Consider the following 12,662-nt stretch of genomic DNA (forward strand, 5'->3'; position numbering starts at 1 on the left):
TACATTGAGACCCAATCACTGGCCACTTTAATAAATTGATCACTAGTCACTTTATACAATGCAATCTAAATAATGCCACTTTAATAATGTTTACATATCTTACATTACTCATATCACATGTACTGTATTTACAATGCCGCTCGGCCATCCTCATCTATATACTTACATGTACATATTCTCATTCACCCCTTTAGATTTGTGTTTATTAGGTAGTTGTTGGGTAATTGTTAGATTACTTGTTAGATATTACTGCACTGTCAGAACTAGAAGCACAAGCATTTCGCTACACTCGCATTAACATTTGCTAACCATGTGTATGTGACAAATAACATTTGATTTGAAGTTCTGGCGGACCCGCTTCCTGCTACTGCCGGCCGGCGGGGCGAGATGTGTGGTGGATGGGAAGGGGCACTGGGACATCTACAGGGAGGGAGCGGGCAGAGAGGGCACCAGGGAGTGGGCCCTGCTGGACAGCTTCATCTACTTCCTGGAGGGACTCAACCGCATCCACAGACGCCATCGCTCCGACAGGATCATCAGGGTAACACCCTAAAATGCTGTCTTACTCAGAATAAGTTTAGGAAGTAAAAAATACAAAAACTCAAAATATCAACTCAAATTATGTGATTGCAAACCCAGTCTCAGAGGAAAAACTGACTCTGCTATAAATAATAATTCTATGCCAATGTTGTTAAACTGTTTTAGTTTTTGAGCTTCCTGTCATATTGTCTTCCCCTCATTCTGTCTGTAGAAAGGAGCAGCAATGAAGGGTTTGCAGGTGACTGGTCCTCTCCCTAGCCATCGAGCCTGTAGTGCCCCCTCTGGCTAAGAAATGCAGTTCCGCTTTATCAGCTCTCCTCAAGTTCGAGCAGAACCAGAAGTGAGTAGAGTTGTCCTGTCTGTGTGCTTTGCGTGGAACCTTCTAAACTATTAGCAGCACAGGGTATCTGACATTGAAGGTACTGGTCTCACAATGATTATGCGTTTCCTGTCTGCAGGACTCTAGAGGAGCAGCAACAACAGGGGAAACCCTCAGCTGCCACCAATGAGTCTTCCACTGTCTCCACGACCACTACAAATGTGGACAGCTGTCGTAAGGTGGGTGCCTTTATGTGGGTTTGAAAAGAACACAATGATCAAGGGTTTATATCTGCTTCATTATTATGGGGTTTTGCTTTGATTTTGTTTCCCTTTCTCCTTCCCCACCTTTCTCTCCTTCCCTTATTTTCCTGTTGATGATCTCTGGGTTTTTCATCCTGTGGTTTAATCTGCCTCCTATGCTGACAGGATGCTGACTACATTTGGGATTTTATACATAGCCCCTCCTAGATCTATCACAGACAGGTGTGGGCTCCCTAGTTGCGCAGCGGTCTAAGGCACTGCAATGCAGTGCTAGAGGTGTCACTACAAACCCTGGTTCGATCCCGGGCTGTATCACAACCGGCCGTGACTGGGAGTCCCATAGAGCAGTGCACAATTGGCCCAGCGTCGTCCGGGTTAGGGGAGGGTTTAGCTGGGGTAGGCCGTCATTGTTAATAAGATTTTTTTATTAACTGACTTGCCTAGTTAAATAAAGGTTAAATAAAAGTACTTATGTAAATAAGGTATTTCTGTTTTTGTTTTTTATACATTTGCAAAAAGTTCTAAAAACCTATTTTCGTTTTGTGTGTAGTTTTAATCAATTTTAGAATATGGCTGTAACGTAACAAAATGTGGAAAAAGTTAAGGGGTCTAAATACTTTCTGAATGCACTGTATGTCTCGGAAAATGTATCTCAATCCAGGGATGAGAAATGTGTTGTACTCCGAATTGTCCCATTATCCCAACTGTTACACCGAGAAGATGGAAAGACTGCTAGTTTCTCCGGAAAATGGTCCTTTTCATCCTCATGCTAGCTAGCAGTCGCCACAGCAGCCATTATGGAATGGCACTTTGTGTTGACAACACAGGACCTGAATGGCTGACACTGCCAATCCAAAATGGCTGCGGTGGATTCTGCTACCTAGCAGGATAGTTCTGAATGAATCGTGAATATTGATGACTGAGATAGTTAGACACACAAATATCATACCCCCCAAAATGCTAACCTCCCTATTACTGTCACGGTGAGAGGTTAGTATGTCTTGGGGGTGTGATATTTGTGTGTCTAACTTTCTCACTCATCATTATTCACGATTCATTCAGAACTATCCATAATCATAGGAGCATCCACATTAATGTAGAAGTGTTAATAAATCTATTCTATTCTTTTTTTACAATAAATGTGACTCCAAAATGACACAATACATTATTTACCATTAATTTATATTGGGCACAAAATAATCTGAAACACAACCAAAACAAACAGCAAATTAATCCAACAAGTTTGTATAGTTTTATGTAATTGGGGCGGCAGGTAGCCTCATGGTTAGAGCGTTGGGCCAGTAACTGAAAGGTTGCTAGATCAACTGACAAGGTAAAAAGCTGTTCTTCTGCCCCTGAACAAGGCAGTTAACCCACTCTTCCTAGGCCATCATTGTAAATAAGAATTTGTTCTTAACTGACTTACCTAGTTAAATAAAGGTAAAAATCATTGCATGCTAGGTATATGGGACCAATACAAAACTTAGGACTACTTTAATATACATATACTTTAAGTGAATTCGTCCCAATACTTTTGGTCCCCTAAAATAGGGTGGACTATGTACAAAAGGTGCTGTATTTTCTAAACAGTTCACCTGATATCGATGAAAATACCCTTCAAATTAAAGCTGACAGTATGCATTTTAACCGCATAGTCATTGTATCATTTCAAATACAAAGTGCTAGAGTACCGAGCCAAAACAACTAAAAATGTGTCACTGTCCCAATACTTTTGGATCTCATTTTATATAGATCCTGTATTGCTGATGCTATGTATTGGCCAATCAGAGGCTTTGAAGCCACCGCTCGGCCACATTGGCACTCCCCAGAAGAGGCAGTCCTCCATAGGAATGAATGGAATTTTACAGTATTTAAATGTAATGTAATTTTAAGGATAAAATAACATGTATTTTTGTTGATGTAGTAGGGACAGTAACATTACTACCTTCAAAAAATAGAACTTTAATGATTTTTTTATAAAACATTTTATTTACATTTTTGTTTAGCTCACATAATATAACTTAAAAGTATGCATTGCAGTGTATGTTATAGAATAAACATGGTAAAAACAAATGTAGACATTAAGAAATGCATTTTTATAGCTTCCAAAATATTTTTTACAACGGTGCGGGAGTGCCAAGATGGAGGCACGGTGGCTTCAAAACAAATCATTGGTGTGTATTCTGTTTGAAGGCGACCATTTTGGGGACCATGCTGTCTTGAGCAATTGTTTTGGGTCAAATCTGCTCAGAAGTTATGCTTGTTTCTCTGTATCAGTATTTGTTCATTCAAATTTGACCGAATATTTATAGAAAGTTATGCCACTGCAGTAATATATTTTTTTGTTTGCAGTTTATTCTGTGTTTGGAGAGATGTGTATGCCTTCCAAGCAGTATATTGAACCCGTCCTCCGTTGAGGTGATTGTCTTTTGTAAAAAGCACTGTAGCATTTTATAAAGTAAGAGCCATCCAGTGAAAGGAACTGAGATATGTAGATGTTACACAATGGAGACCCATACAAAAATAGAGAACTTTATTTTGATAAGTAATCTCGCCCAGCAGCCGGCTCTATCTCTGAGCAGTAGCAATTCAGCATAGGGACGAGCTTAGGAGTAATAACACAAATACACAATACATTTCACATTTTCAGCTGCAGAATGTTAGGGCTACACATTACAATACATGATAATCTATTACATAAAACAACCATCAAACCACTTCAAATACAAAATAGTGTGAAATGCACCCTAATTTCCAAAATTAGACAAAATACTGTGAATTCATAAAATACAATGCATTAAATAAAGGTCATTGATGACCATATTAAAATCAAGCATGTTGATACATTACATCCCAAAATGGCAGAACTAAATTATGATTATAAAGGCTATAGACTCTTGTGTGTCCATTCTAGACAGTGAGGCACGTACGAATGATACCAGTTAAGACAGATATGGAGGCTCGTGTCAGTCACAGTTCTTTCCACTTTTGAAATCCACTTTCATCATTTTCTACCCATCTCCCTCTCCCCTTCCAATCTTCTCTGACATGGGTATCCCCTGTGTCCTCTAATTGGACATTATCTGTAATCATGGTAGGATCCACATTGATGTATAAGTGTTTAGAAACATATTCTATTCTTATTTACAATAAAAGTGACTCCAAAATTATACAATACATTATTTACCATTAATTTCTGTTGGGCACAAAATAATCTGAAACACAAACAAAACAAACCAGCAAATGCATCCAACAAGTTCGTAGAGTCACAAGTTTGATCATTGCGTGCTATGAATATGGGACCAAATACAAAACTTTAAAATACTTTAATACGTATACAGTGAAAAAGTATTTGCCCCTTTTCATATTTTCTCTTTTTTTGCATATTTTTTATACTAAATGTTATCAGATCTTCAACCAAAACCTAATATTAGAGGGAACCTGTTTTGTTTAATTAACAAAGTTATGCAACACCCAATTCCCGTGTGAAAAAGTAATTGCCCCCTTACACAATAACTGGTTGTGACACCTTTAGCTACAATGACTGCAACTACATGCTTCCTTTAGTTGTTGATCATTGTCTCACATCACAGTGGAGGAATGTTGGCCCACTCTTGAATGCAGAACTGCTTAACTCTGTGACATTTGTGGGTTTTCAACAATGAACTGCTCGTTTCAAGTCCTGCCACAACATCTCAATTGGGATTAGGTCTGGACTTTGACTAGGCCATTCCAGAACTTCAAATTTGTTGCTTTTTAACCATTTTCATGTAGTCTTGGTTGTGTGTTTTGGATCATTGTCTTGCCGCATGACCCAGCTGTGCTTCAGACTGAAGTTCTCCAGTAGAATTCTCTGATAGAGTGGAATTCATTGTCACTGTCCCAATTACTTTTGGAGCTCACTGTATGTACGAAAATATCCTCAAATAAAAGCTGATATTCTGAACTGTCACCTCATATAAAACAAATCCAAAATAAATCCAAAATGCTGGAGTATAGAGCTAAATTAAACGTTCTAGCTTCACTGTACAAATAAATACGTAGGGAAGTGCATGTGTGCCTTTCTACAATATCTATTTACAGTAGCCTATCTACCTAACAAGAACCATGTACAGGTATGTGCACTCACAAGTAGGTCACTCTTGGTTCCGACCAGGAAAACCTAATACAAGCCAGGTTCATTCTCTCTCATGGCCTCCTCTAGCCATTACCTGCGAGAGATAAATATACATTTAATTTGAGATACAATTTGACTTTGATCGTTCAGATTTATCTTTGTATTGTGCTCACTCTTGATTTTATAATCTATTAAATAAACTTACCGTGTGTGCTGCAGGGTCTTAATGTCTGCCATGTCAAACAGCAACAGTGAACCCCCCAGGGTTTCCATATTCTACTCTACAAAGGTATTTCACTGTCTGTCTCGGTTTTACCCTGAACTCCTCTGTAGTATGCTGAAGCGATGTATTTTACATTTTCCTGGCCATCTGTGTCCCAGCTATGTAGAGGAGGGGGAAAAAATTATTACCTGCATACAAGTAAATAAGTATAACGTCTCTAATCAAATAATAAGGCACAAAATCAAACCAGACCATGACCCTCTTTCACATCTGAAGGGAGAATGGAGCTCCTGAGAGCTCAAAGCTCTCAATCTCAAAGTCACCTCCAATGGTGGCCTTGTAGTCTCTGGTAAATACATCTTTGAGAACCTGAAAGTGCAGCACAGAATATACAAGCATGTTAGGAGGCTGTTTACCACCTAAAAGGAAGATGAAATGTTGCATCTTTATTTAACTAGGCAAGTCAGTTAAGAACAAATTACTATTTTCAATGACAGCCTAGTGGGTTAACTGCCTTGTTCGGGGGCAGAATAACAGATTTTTACCTTGTCAGCTCGGGGATTCCGGTTACTAGGCCAACGCTCTAACCACTAGGCTACCTGCCACCCCAAGTAGTCTGGTCAAAAGCTGAATACTTTACTGGTTGATTAGGCAGGTCTTGCCCACATTCAGATCACCAACAACCACTGCTTTGAAGGAAATATTTAACATCTGAAACCACTGTTGCTTTTCCAGATATATCCAATATTAATCAATCAGTGAATCAGTCAGACTTTAATCAAACAATTCACCTAATGAGGCAACTCACCCCTGATGCCTGTTGGCGCTGTCTTAACAGACAACCTTTGCCTGAGTATTCCAGTCCTCCATCTGCAGACAGGCCTGTAGAGTATAACACTGGAAACAACTGTAGCATCGACATTAACCCACATCGCTCTCAATGACATGCAATCACACAGAAGAGTTTATGCATTGTTTGGTATCTGTAATGAAAACAATAATGCAGCACTGACATTGATCTTGTTATGAGCGTCCATCTGACATGCTGATGGCATTTTTTATTGTGTTCCATGAAAATACCAGCTGTCTCTGAAGTCTCGGTGTTCCATTTATTCTTGTTGACATCACTGTAAAAGCCCTTCTCATATCCAGCATTATAAAATGGCACTTAAACTCCACTGAACTTTTAATTTAATTTATTTTTGAAAAGGCGCCAAGAGACTGTGGGGGAAAGTATTCCTATGTAGCTAAATCATTGCGTACTGGGAATATGTCTGTCTTGCCACATCCTCTGAAGCCTTTGCAGCCCTGAGGGGGGTGTACGCCAGTGCGGCTTTCCCGAGCCACTAAAACACTATGGTAGCTTTGAGTTGGTCCAGATGGCCAGTTGGCTGGTAGCAGGCTGATGGTGTGTTGTTTAGGTACCTTTGGGAATTTGGATATGACCCTGTCTCTGCTCACAGGTGATGTCTCCTGCATTATGGTAGGGCTGTGCGATGATCAACCTGTGAACGAGAATCCTGGCCATGACTACTGCAACGTACTGAATAGCTACACTATATATACAAAAGTATGTGGACACCCCTTCAAATTTGTGGATTTAGGTGAGGTGTATAAAATAGAGCACCCAGCCATGCAATCTCAAAAGATAAACAACAAAACATTGGCAGTAGAATGGCCTTACTGAAAAGCTCAGTGACTTTCAACGTGGCACTGTCATAGGATGCCACGTTGGAAAAAGTCAGTTTGTCAAATTTCTGCCCTGCTAGAGCTGCCCTGGTCAACTCTAAGTTCTGTTATTGAAGTGGAAACGGATCAACAATGGCTTTGGAGCTAAGTGGTAGGCCACACAAGCTCACAGAATGGGACCGCTAAGTCTGTCCTCGGTTGCAACACTCACTACCGAGTTCCAAACTGCCTCTGGAAGCAACGTCAGCACAAGAACTGATCGTCGGGAGCTTCATAAAATGGGTTTCCATGGCCGACAGCCGCACAAAAGCCTAAGAACACCGTGTGCAAGCGAAGCGTCGGCTGGAGTGTTGTGAACCTCGCCGCCATTGGACTCTGGAGGAGTGAAAATGCTTTCTCTGGAGTGATGAATCCCGCTTCACCATCTGGCAGTCGAATCTGGGTTTGGCAGATGCCAGGAGAACGCTGTCTGCCTGAATGCAAAGTGCCAACTGTAAAGTTTGGTGGAGGAGGAATAATTGTCTGGGGCTGTTTTTCATGGTTCAGGCTCCATAGTTCCAGTGAAGGGAAATCTTAAAGCTGCAGCAGCCTCAACACCCTTACTTCTGCGACTATGTCTAGTTGGTCAGAAAAGTATGGTAAGTTACAGAGTGAGTGTCTTTTATAACTGCATAGTTGGTTACCTGGCTAAGTGCTAGATAATGAACTGCAATTATCATAAACCATTATTATCTAGCTAGCTACAGTAGTTACATATCTGTCAGATGTAAAGTAAGCAGGACTGTGGCGTATCAGAAACAATGCAAGCTAGCTCACATTAGCTAGATCCCGCTAGCTAGCAAGCTATTGCCTACAGATGTAACTCGGAGGTGAAGCCTACTTTCTGAATTAAGCAATAGTCGATACTTTCATTTAGCTAGCTAGCTACCTAGGCTAATCACCCTATTTGAAGCAGTTTGGGTGCAAAATTATCCCAGCCTCACAGGCTGCATCTGGCTAAGCTAGCAGCTAACTATAGTCAAATCAAATGTTATTAGTCACATTCGCCAAATTCAACAGCTGTAGACCTTATAGTAAAATACTTACTGACGAGCCCCTAACCAACAATGCAGTTTTAAAAAAGGATAAGAACAAGAAATAAAAGTAACAAGTAATTAAAGAGCAGCAGTAAAATAACAATAGCGAGACTATATACAGGGGGGTACGGGTACAAAGTCAATGTGCGGAGGCACCGGTTAGTTGAGGTAATATGTACATGAAGGTAGAGTTATTAAAGTGACTATGCATAGATGATGACAATAGAGAGTAGCAGTGGTGTAAAATAATGGGGGGGGGGCAATGCAAATAGTCTGGGTAGCCATTTGATTAGGTGTTCAGGAGTCTTATTGCTTGGGGGTAGAAGCTGTTTAGAAGCCTCTTGGACCTAGACTTGGCGCTCCGGTACAGCTTGCCATGCGGTAGCAGAGAGAACAGTCTATGACTAGGGTGGCTGGAGTCTTTGACAATTTTTAGGGCCTTCCTCTGACACAGCCTGGTATAGAGGTCCTGGATGGCAGGAAGCTTGGCCCCAGTGATGTACTGGGCCGTTTGCACTACCCTCTGTAGTGCCTTGCAGTTGGAGGCCGAGCAGTTGCCATACCAGGCAGTGATGCAACCAGTCAGGATGCTCTCGATGGTGCAGGTGTAGAACCTTTTGAGGATCTGAGGACCCATGCCAAATCTTTTCAGTCTCCTGAGGGGAAATAGGTGTTGTCGTGCCCTCTTCACGACTGTCTTGGTGTGCTTGGACCATGTTAGTTTGTTGGTGATGTGGACACCAAGGAACTTCAAGCTCTCGACCTGCTCCACTGCAGCCCTGTCAATGACAATGGGGGCGTGCTCGGTCCTCTTTTTCCTGTAGTCCACAATCTTCTCCTTTGTCTTGATCACATTGAGGGGGATGATGTTGTCCTGGCACCACACGGCCAGGTCTCTGACCTCCTCCCTATAGGCTGTCTCGTTGTTGTTGGTGATTAGACCTACCGCTGTTGTGTCATCGACGAACTTGGTGTTGTGCCATTATGATGGTGTTGGAGTCGTGCCTGGCCGTGCAGTCATGAGTGAACAGGGAGTACATGAGGGGACTGAGCACACACCCCTGAGGGGCCCCTGTGTTGAGGATCAGCGTGGCAGATGTGTTGTTACCTACCCTTACCACCTGGGGGCGGCCTGTCAAGAAGTCCAGAATCCAGTTGCAGAGGGAGGTGTTTAGTCCCAGGGTCCTTAGCATATTGATGGGCTTCGAGGGCACTATAGTGTTGAACGCTGAGCTGTAGTCAATGAACAGCATTCTCACATAGATGTTCCTTTTGTCCAGGTGGGAAAGAGCAGTGTGGAGTGCAATAGAGATTGCATCATCTGTGGATCTGTTGGGGCGGTATGCAAATTGAGTGGGTCTAGGGTTTCTTGGATAATGGTGTTGATGCATAGGAGCATGTTGTCGTTGATGTCATTATGGAATAAGTCGAGGTTGTAATTGTTAGTGAAATGATACGTGGTGCCATAATATCAATAATAGCTTATCTATAAATTCACATGGATTCCATGTAATTTGTCATAACCATTATCACAAAATGCAGTGTATATTTTTTGGCCAAATCTTAAAAAATCATAAAAACAAACTGTTACTTTTTGGTCTTAATTTAAGGTTAGGTATACATTTATCAGTGTGCTTAGGTTAGGCTTAGGTTTAAAATCAAATTTTAAGAAGAGAAATTGGAGAAGTAGGCAGGATGTATGACGTTATGGCTGTGGTAACTAGTGATGACCGCTCATTTACAGGCATGAATCATTCATCCAGGTTGAGGCTTGCAATCAGCAGAAACATGGAGCACTCCATGCCATTAAGTCATGATATAATTTTTTCCTTTACATCGTATTATACCATTTCAAGAACTAATACAATGGTCTACTCCTGGAGTAACTCCCTGTCAAAGAGACTACGCTAAGAAGGCAAGGCAGGAGGCCCTAGACCAGTGGTAGGTCTTGGAGTGAGGGCACTCTCTTTCAAGTACACTCACTACATACCAATTGGATACCACGAAATTGGGGAGAAAAAAGGGCAACAAAAAAAATATATATATAAATGTATTTTTTTTTAAGAAAAAAAAAGTACTCACTAGATCTATCCATTTCTCTAGGTGCTACAGAGACAGCCTGTTCCAAGGACCTCCAGAGCATTCTGACCAACTTCCTGCCATCTCCCCAGAGCACAGAGAAGTAAGCACCACTCATAATGGTATACTATGGTAGTCTGCTTGTGTGATGCTAGCATATTATCCAGGGCCAATGGTTGGATTGGATTTACCGTACTCACTCCAACTCATGCTCTCTCCTCCCTGTAAGTCTCCCAACCTTTTATCAAAACTAACATGTGTCCATCCCCCTTTCCTCCAGGTGAGACTGCTGGACTCTGGAACTCTGGAGCAGCATCAAACCTGCCAGCCTGTTGTCAGCTATCCGCAGGCTTTCAACGGCCACATTTTGGGGATGACCAAATGCAATAGTTTTGTATGAACAACTCATTTACATTGTTTTATTTTAAGATAACAAAACACAAACTTTTTCATAGCATGTTTGTCATGTTGGTCTTCACATTTTTACTAACTTTTGTGATTACTTAAACATCCAGACAAATATACTTAGAGTTTATGATATAAAAGGTCTGTCTACAGTGAATACATTTGTATTAATATATATCATACAGGTTTCTCACCTATATCCCAGACAAGATTAAAGAATGGGACAAAGTGAATATAAGTCGGCACTTGCGTCCGCAGCAGTTTGTATGAATTTGAGTGGTTACATACAATATACTGTGTGTTGACAGAATGACTGCGAGACAGAGAGACTGTTGCTGTACTCCCAGGTAAGGGCCTTGCTTCCGGAACCACTGAAGACCCCAGAATTCAGTCAGGAAGCTTGAAGAAGATGTGTGTCACCATCCAAGCCCATGTCACAGCATGCAGTGGCCTGATAGGGAGATGACAAATATATGATGTACCTTTCATCATCAAAGCCATGTTCACTGCACATGTTGAACAATTCAACCCTTTTGTTAGTGTCAATGATATGGAAATTCACATAAACTTAAGTTCATAAGCATTGACTGTACTTTTTTTATTTATTTAATTAGGCAAGTCAGTTAAGAACAAATTCTTATTTACAATGATGGCCTACCCCAGCCAAACCCAGACAATGCTGGGCCAATTGGGAAAGGGGGGTACCTAATCAGTTGTGCAACTGAATGTATTCAACTGAAATGTGTCTTCTGTATTTAACCCATCCCTTCTGAATCAGAGAGGTGCAGGGGGCTTCCTTAATCAACATTAGCACCTGGGGAATAGGGGGTTAACTGCCTTGCTCAGGGGTAGAAGAACATATGTTTATCTTGTCAGCTCTGGGATTTGATCCAGCAACCTTTTGGTTACTGGCCCAATACTCTAACCACTAGGCTGCCTGCCACCCCCCATATGCACCGCCCAATGGGACTCCCAATCACGGCAGGATGTGATAGCGCCTGGATTCAAACCAGGGACTGTGGTGACGCCTCTGGCACTGAGATGCAGTGCCTTAGACTGCTGCATCACTCGGGAGCCTCTAGGGTCCTATGCCATGGCCATCTCAGTCACCTGATCTCAACCTTTTAGCAGAGGTGCATAAAGACGGCAGCCCCCATGCACTTATCACAAATTCCTCATTTTGCTAGTTTGCTTAATTGTACATTGTTCTCTGTGTCTTTTTTTGTATGGTCATTAGCAGAGTATATATGATCCCAATTTTTGCTTCAAGACACAAGCAATTTGATAAAAAACGTTTTTATAAAAGTCAGTGGATAGTGCTAAAACAATGATATCATATCTGAATTCTGCCATTTTTATGCACGTTCGCCATTGAACAGCATTTTCCACCACCATCAACAAAACACCAAATTATGTAATTTCTTGAGGAAGAATGGTGTCACATCCCTCCAATAGAGTTCCAGACACTTGTAAAATCTATGAAAGGTGCATTGAAGCTGTTCTGGCTTGTGGTGGCCCATAAGACACTTTATGTTCATATTTCCTTTATTTTGGCAGTTACCTGCATATCTAGCGCATATGGCCATTCCAACCAACAACATGTTTTGGGTGTTCCCATAGCTAGAATAATGAAGAATTCTAAATCGCAACGCAGCACTTTTTTTTATCTCAATATCAAATCCTTTCTGGGTAACAATTAAAGCTGCAATATGTAACTTTTTGGGCGAACTGACCAAATTCACATAGAAATGTGAGTTAGTGATCTTTCATTCTCATTGAAAGGAAGACTAAGAAGCGGTAGATCTGTTCTATGTACGCTATTCCTATGCTTCATCTATCTTAAGTTTTGTTTTTGCATCTTTTACTTTTGTTTTTTTACACCAGCTTCAAACAGCTGAATATACAATATTTTGAATTATGGAAAATATATTTCACAGCGGTTTAGATGGTA

The 12,662-nt window shown here is 41.1% G+C and overlaps 1 long non-coding RNA gene and 1 pseudogene across 1 annotated transcript; one reads left to right on the top strand and one right to left on the bottom strand.

Moving 5' to 3' along the window:
• Positions 1–862: 862 nt before the first annotated feature.
• LOC145859218 (uncharacterized) lies at positions 863–11,407 on the top strand. Its single transcript, XR_014379451.1, has 4 exons — positions 863–1,098; positions 10,331–10,409; positions 10,587–10,700; positions 11,020–11,407. It is a non-coding gene; the product is annotated as an uncharacterized LOC145859218 (long non-coding RNA).
• On the bottom strand, positions 5,285–6,941 carry LOC123725104 (ras-related protein Rab-36-like; annotated as a pseudogene).
• Positions 11,408–12,662: the final 1,255 nt, after the last annotated feature.

This window comes from Salmo salar, chromosome 11 (assembly GCF_965601325.2).
Source record: "Salmo salar chromosome 11, fSalSal1, whole genome shotgun sequence".
Taxonomy (NCBI): Eukaryota; Metazoa; Chordata; class Actinopteri; order Salmoniformes; family Salmonidae; genus Salmo; species Salmo salar.